A 6,509-nucleotide genomic window follows, 5' to 3' on the forward strand; every position below is an offset into this window, starting at 1 on the left:
ATGATTGTATGCTGATGTGTTCTTAGGCTCTCAGCAACTGCCTCCTGGTGAGTGTGACTCAAGAATGGAGTCATGTGCTCCACTCTGTGTTTGTCATTCATACAACTTAGTTTAGGGTGGGTTTGATTGGTGTTGGCTGCTGTCTATCATTGATCAGGTGGTATAGGAGCTGGTATTGGCTCTTGCCCAGTGGGTGGGCATGCAGAGGGCACAGTGGTGACTGGGCAGTGTGTACATGGTTACTATTTCCTTTCACATGGGTCGAGTATAAAACACACACACACACACAATAAGGCAAACAAAACAAACAAAGAAGCAAATGACAACAAAAAATAAAATAATGAAGGAGAAGATAAAAACAACACCGGTAGTAACAAGAAAAGAATAATATAATAACTAAAAAGAGAAAGGAAGGTCAGGAAAGTAAAGCTGGAGAAGAGGAAAATAAGATAGAAAAAAAGCTACTAAATAAAGCTAGGGAGAGGAAAGATGAAAAGCTGAAACTAGAGAGTAATAAAACAAAAATCAAGAGAAGAAAGGAAATAAAAAGCAAAGAGATCAAAGAGAAATAATCATACAAAATGAAGGTTAAGCTGGGAAAGATGCAAATCAAGGGAAAGGAAAGAGGGGAAGAAGGAGAAGAAAGAATAAACAAGAAAAAACAATTAAAAGAAAAACAAACCAAAGCAGTGCAGGTAGTAGACCCAGAGAGGAGAAAACTGTGAGGGTTCTTACCAGCCAAGAAGTGGCGAGGTGAGTGGGTAAAGAATGAAATGACAACATTCTCACCCCTCGATGGAGTGTCTATGGTCCTAGGGTTTATCTATGCTCAGAGCACCCAGTCTGGAAGTTGTCCACGGGGCCTTTAATGTACCCTGCTTCAATGTCTGTTAGAACCAAAGGAAAGCTAAGGGAAAGTGACTGGTTAAGAGAGTTTCTGCTGGACTAAACCTGGCCAGGAGGCTCCGTGGGTTCTGCAGATCTGGAGAAGAAACCATCTGAATTCAGGCACCAGTGAGGCACAGCCAGTACCCATCTCACACTGGCATGATTCCCAGCCATGTGGTGCTGGGCGTGAATGAGGGTGGAGACTTCTACACCTAGGGTTAGCAGGGAAGCGTATGGAACAAGAAAGAATTGCACCTTTTCCATTGCCAGTAACCAGTATGAATCTATGCTGCCAGTCAGTCTTCTGCCTCCAAAACTCCTCACAAATGTTCAAGATGGTGGGGACTTGTCTGGCAGGCAGCTTATTTACCAGTCTGTCTCTTCCTGCATCACTCCTGCTCAACTTCTCCTGTTAGAAAGTATTCACGACATTTCTCTCACTTTTCCTCTGAAGCTTTGGGTCCCAGGATTATCATCTGTGCCTTTTCCATTCGGTCTCTGTATCTTTGTTGTAGAGGGTCGGTGTAGCCTAGTCTACTATCTTGTCAGAAATGAATAAGTAAATATTTCAGGGAACAGAAGCCCCATAGTTCTCTTTCAGAGTGAAAGGGTTCGAACCACTGACTCATGGCTAGCAGTCTAATGCTTAACCCACTATACCACTACAGCTTTCATTATTTGTTAGAAATTTTGCATATTTTTTTGAGTTTACTCTATCATATGAAAGTTAAAAAATATATTTTAACTACAAGTAAAGGAGTTCTTTGGGGGGATAGATGCAGTTATCACTAATTTCTAGTTCTGTTGCATTGAGATTAGTGAAAGCTTTTGTGTAGTTTCTACTTATCGGAATTTTTTGTGGTGTGAGTGTTGTGTGATACCTAAAATGAAATCATATTAGGGCTCTCATTAGATGTAGCTCTGTATTTACAGGCTAGTTCATCCACACATACATAATCTTGTTGTTGTTAAGTGCCATCGAGTCGGTTCCAACTCATAATGACCCTGTATAGGGTTTCCGAGGGGTGGCTGGTGAGCTTGAACAGCTGACCTTGTGATTCAACCAGACTTTGCAGCCCAGTGCATTAACCCACAGTGCCACACCAGTACCCCAGAACCTAGGCATCCTAAATAAACCTACCAAGAGAGGTTAATTTCACTTACAGATTTCAATCATAACCCTTACACATAAAACTGTTGTAAATAGCAAAATGAATTTATAACTTCAGGCAGATAATAGTCTGGAGACAAAGTAAGAAAATGTCTCTACCTGGTAGAAACGATATGTGCAGTAGACATTGAAAAAGGTGTTGTTCCAAAGACCTCAGATGAGAAAACACAAATAAATATTCAGGACAGCCATTGTTATTTCTACTATTATTGCTGCCATTGCTGTTATTATTTTAATATAATATAGTGTTCTCCTCAGAGTCCTGGTATGGTGCTGTGGGTTAATGTGCCAGACTGCAAAGCAGTTTGAACTTCAAGGTTGGCAGTTCAAGCTCACCAGGTGCTCCTTGGAAACCCTATGGCACTTAACTCGATGACACTTAACAACAACAACAATGTTCTCCTCACTAGGGCAGCCAGCCATGTTTATACAAATAACACTGTAAAAAATTGACCAGAGTTCATTAAATAAGCCCTGCTACGTCTTCTAAAGTATAATGTGTCCTGTGACATTCTCTTTTAGACAGAAATTGGTAATCATTAAAGCAAAATGTCTCAGATGAGGTACAAATAATCCCTAGATTTCCTAAACTGGTTTACAAGCAGTCTGCTGAGGTATGCAAGCTTGTCAGACCAGTAACTTTTCCATAACGCAGCAAATTTTATCTTTAGAACTTTTACTCATGACTACACGTAGCCTTGATCTTTCTAAACCCTCGGAGAGAGTTTACTAGGTATCCTGAGAAGGCAGAGCTACAAGAGGGAAGAATCATAAGATGAATTATTTGGCTTTGGAAATCCCTCTTGGGAGGAAATCAACAATATCAATATTTGTACACAGCAAATCAATATCTGGAGATATTTTTTCTTCCGTTCAACTCTTTCAAATTCTATAGTGAAAATGGTGCCATGTGGTGCTGTGGGTTAATGCGCTGGATTGCAAAATCAGTTTGAAACGTAAGGTCAGTGGTTCAAGCCCACCAGCCGCTCCTTAGAAGCCCTATACAGGGTCGCTATGGGTCAGAACCAACTTGATGGCACTTAACAATTACAACAACAGTATTATAAATGGAACCCTAGCGTGGCGCTGTAGGATCAGCCACGGACTGCTAACCACAAGGTAGCTGGTTCAAACCCACCATCTGCTCCCTGGAAACCCTATACAGAGTCACTATGTGTCCACACCCTCTCAACAGCACTAACAACAATATCATAAAATTCCTCTTTTCACCCTACCCTAATCCCTCTCCCAATGCATACATACCAGTAAACTTGCATAAAGTTTTCTCCTTGGATCCATTTAGAAAACAGAAATCTGTTTTCTTACTGTGCAGCTTCCTTTATCTAAGCCCCACAGTCACCACTGAATAAATGCACAGTGCTTGGAACTCGGCTTACCAGCCAATTCTCTTTCTTTACCACCTACTGATTTCCTACTCTTCGTCAGTTACACTTTCCAGCAGAGATATCACCATTATCCCTACAGCTGTAAGTCTAAAAGCTGACCTTTCTCTTTGTTGAAAGAGAAGACGAGACCACAGACTGAGAAATCACAGTGCTCTTTGGTTCTGTTTAACAGGCAGGGCCTTCATTTCTATTCTTGAGTACTTTTCCCTCTTGAATATCTTCTTTATTACTACAACTAACTGATGATAGATCCATTTTCAGAAACTGTGATTTCTTATTTTCAGCCTTTTACTTTTCAACTGAGTGGTATTCTCATTGCTCTTGTTTATAACAAAAGAAATACTTGCCTTCTACCAGAGGCAGTTTTCTCTAAGGAGCAATTCATGTTTTGCTTCTTTAGAACCCAAATCTGTGAATGCCATATTGACACAGTTTGGGTTGATCTAAATATATCAGCTACTGATCTATGATTATTCTCAGTTTCTTCTCTTAAAGCTGGCAAAGCCCAGCTAAAGTGAGGCAAAGGTAACACTAAGAAAGCTCAATCTTTTGTATGTTGATAGCGAAATATACATGCCTAAGAAAAGCTATTGTCTGACATTTTATCAGAAAAAGAAAAAAAAATTGGGGGGAGAGATCAATATACAGTGAATCCAGGGAAAAAGTTCCACAGATTAATTTATTTTTGCTGAGTTATATTTACATTTCTATTGGTAACTCTTACTAGTTGTTAAACTAGAATCTTTGTTGTAATTTGTGAAAATAGTAAATAGTGACGCTTTGAAATTCTCAGGTCTGTTGCTGAGTCCTCTAAAGAGCTTATGTGCCTAAATGCTTATAGGCACGTGCCTTTTACAGGATGTTGAAGAACATAATTAAAGAAGTTATACTCATACATTTGGTAAAATTTCTTTGTCACTGTGGACATTATATTAGCCTCTCCTTACATATCACCTTTAAACAATGGAGCTTAAATTGTGATCCAGGGACCCTGGATTCTCCCAGACCCTTTTAGGAGTTGACAAAACTATACTCATACTTTAATATCTTACTTTTACTTTTATGTATCACTGTATTGCAGGCAAAAATGAAAATTTCCAGAGGTGACATGATGATGTGTTTGTGTCATTGATAAGTGTTGTCGAGTTGGTTCTTACTCATGGAAACTCTGTATAGGTCTTCAAGGAGCAGTTGGTGGGTTTGAACTGATAACCTTTTGGCTAGCAGTCCAGTGATTATCCTACAATACCACACATAATGTTGAAGTTCACAACAACATAAAACAATGTTATAACACTGAAAAAGATATGTGCTTGAAGCTTATATTCAGATTTATAAATTGATAAACTCATTTATTTGTTTGATTTCATTTACGATGGATTTTCTGTAACTTTCAATCAAAAGCATCAATAGGTATTTTCCTTTGTTTTGAAGTTCCTGGAACTAAAACATCGAGAGTTTACATTCATTGTCAATGTTTTCTAGGCTTGAAAATGCTAGTTTGGGGACTTGAATTGGGCCCAGTACAACAACAAATACAATGAATTGTTCACTAGAGAAAATTCATCTAAAAAAGATTCAAAATTTTCTATTATAGAAATCAAGCATATCATTAACACCCATCCCTCCCACAAGTGAAACAAATACATAAAACCATGGCTGTTGAGTCAATTCTGACAGAGCAGAACCGTCCCATAGAGCTTCCAAGGCAGTAAATCTTTACACAAGCAGACTGTCACATTTTTCCCTCTATGAACAGATGGTGGTTTGGGTTATTTTGTAATGTGCTGTGGAGTTCGTTTTGACTCATAGCAACCCTGTACAGCATTTTCAAGGCTGTAAATCTTTACAGGATCAGAAAGCCTCATGTTTCTCCTATGAAACAGCTAGTAGTTTCGAACTGCTGACCCTGAGGTTAGCAGCCCGATTCGTAACCATTATGCTACCAGAACTCCTGGTGGTCTTGATTATCACTGCATCACCAGGGCTCCTAAGATGAAGTTTTAAAATCAGGGAAGACTGGGAATCAAAATGAATATTATTATAGATGTTAATTTTTTCTAGAGAACATCAACATGCCCGATATAAATAAAGACAGATGATGCCAAGTTTCCCAAACGGTGAAGAAATATAAAAAGCAAACTCCCTTGGGATTTTTCTGATAGCCAATCTGTGATGGGCTGCCTGTCCCATCCTGACCTTGATGAAAATGTCAACAAGTAGCAGAGGTACCCAAGCTGTCTAATGAGACGTCAGTGGAGATTGACACATGTACATCAAACTAAAATGCTACTGAGCACCTGCGAGCTGAGTCACGTGCCAGCATAGTTAACAGGAGAGGAGTAAAGAGAAATATTGGAGGGACATTTTACACTCCCTACTCTCAGGCACAAAATTGCTTAAGCAAACCATTTTACCACATTTGTCTCAGTGTTTCCTCCAAGACCATAAGGTCAGTGTCCAAAGATAATAAATACACTGGCAAATAAAGACACACTTGTTTTAGATATTTTTTAAATGTAGAAGAGTAATCATGATAATGGGCAGACTCTGAGAAAAGAGGAAATGGTGAAGTAGCATTATTCATTATCGTAGCTCTGAGACAAAAACCTCTTATTACTTTGCAACTCTGTGGTTGTGAATGTATGTGGCTTACAATTTTGACAGTAGATGGATGATGTAGAATTTTACCTGTAATTTCTTCTTATTATGAGATAAATTGCTAATCTAATCGCTAAAGATTCCAACCCAACCATTGTTACTGTGAAAGGAAAGCCCTGGCAGTTTGCTTCAATTAAGATCACAGTCAAGAAAACTGAATGAAGCGCAGTCCTATCTGCATGTCATATATGGGCTTGCCATGAGTCAAAGGGAACTCAAACCAACAATGATAGAATCATTTCCATGTACTTATTTGATTTTGATTTAACACTATTATATATATACATATACACATACATATGTTGTTGTTGTTGTTAAGTGCCATCGAGTCGGGTCCGACCCATAGCGACCCTGTACAGGGTTTCCGAGGGTGTAAATCTTTA

This window comes from Chrysochloris asiatica, unplaced genomic scaffold (assembly GCF_000296735.1).
Source record: "Chrysochloris asiatica unplaced genomic scaffold, ChrAsi1.0 scaffold00003, whole genome shotgun sequence".
In the NCBI taxonomy this organism is placed as follows: Eukaryota; Metazoa; Chordata; class Mammalia; order Afrosoricida; family Chrysochloridae; genus Chrysochloris; species Chrysochloris asiatica.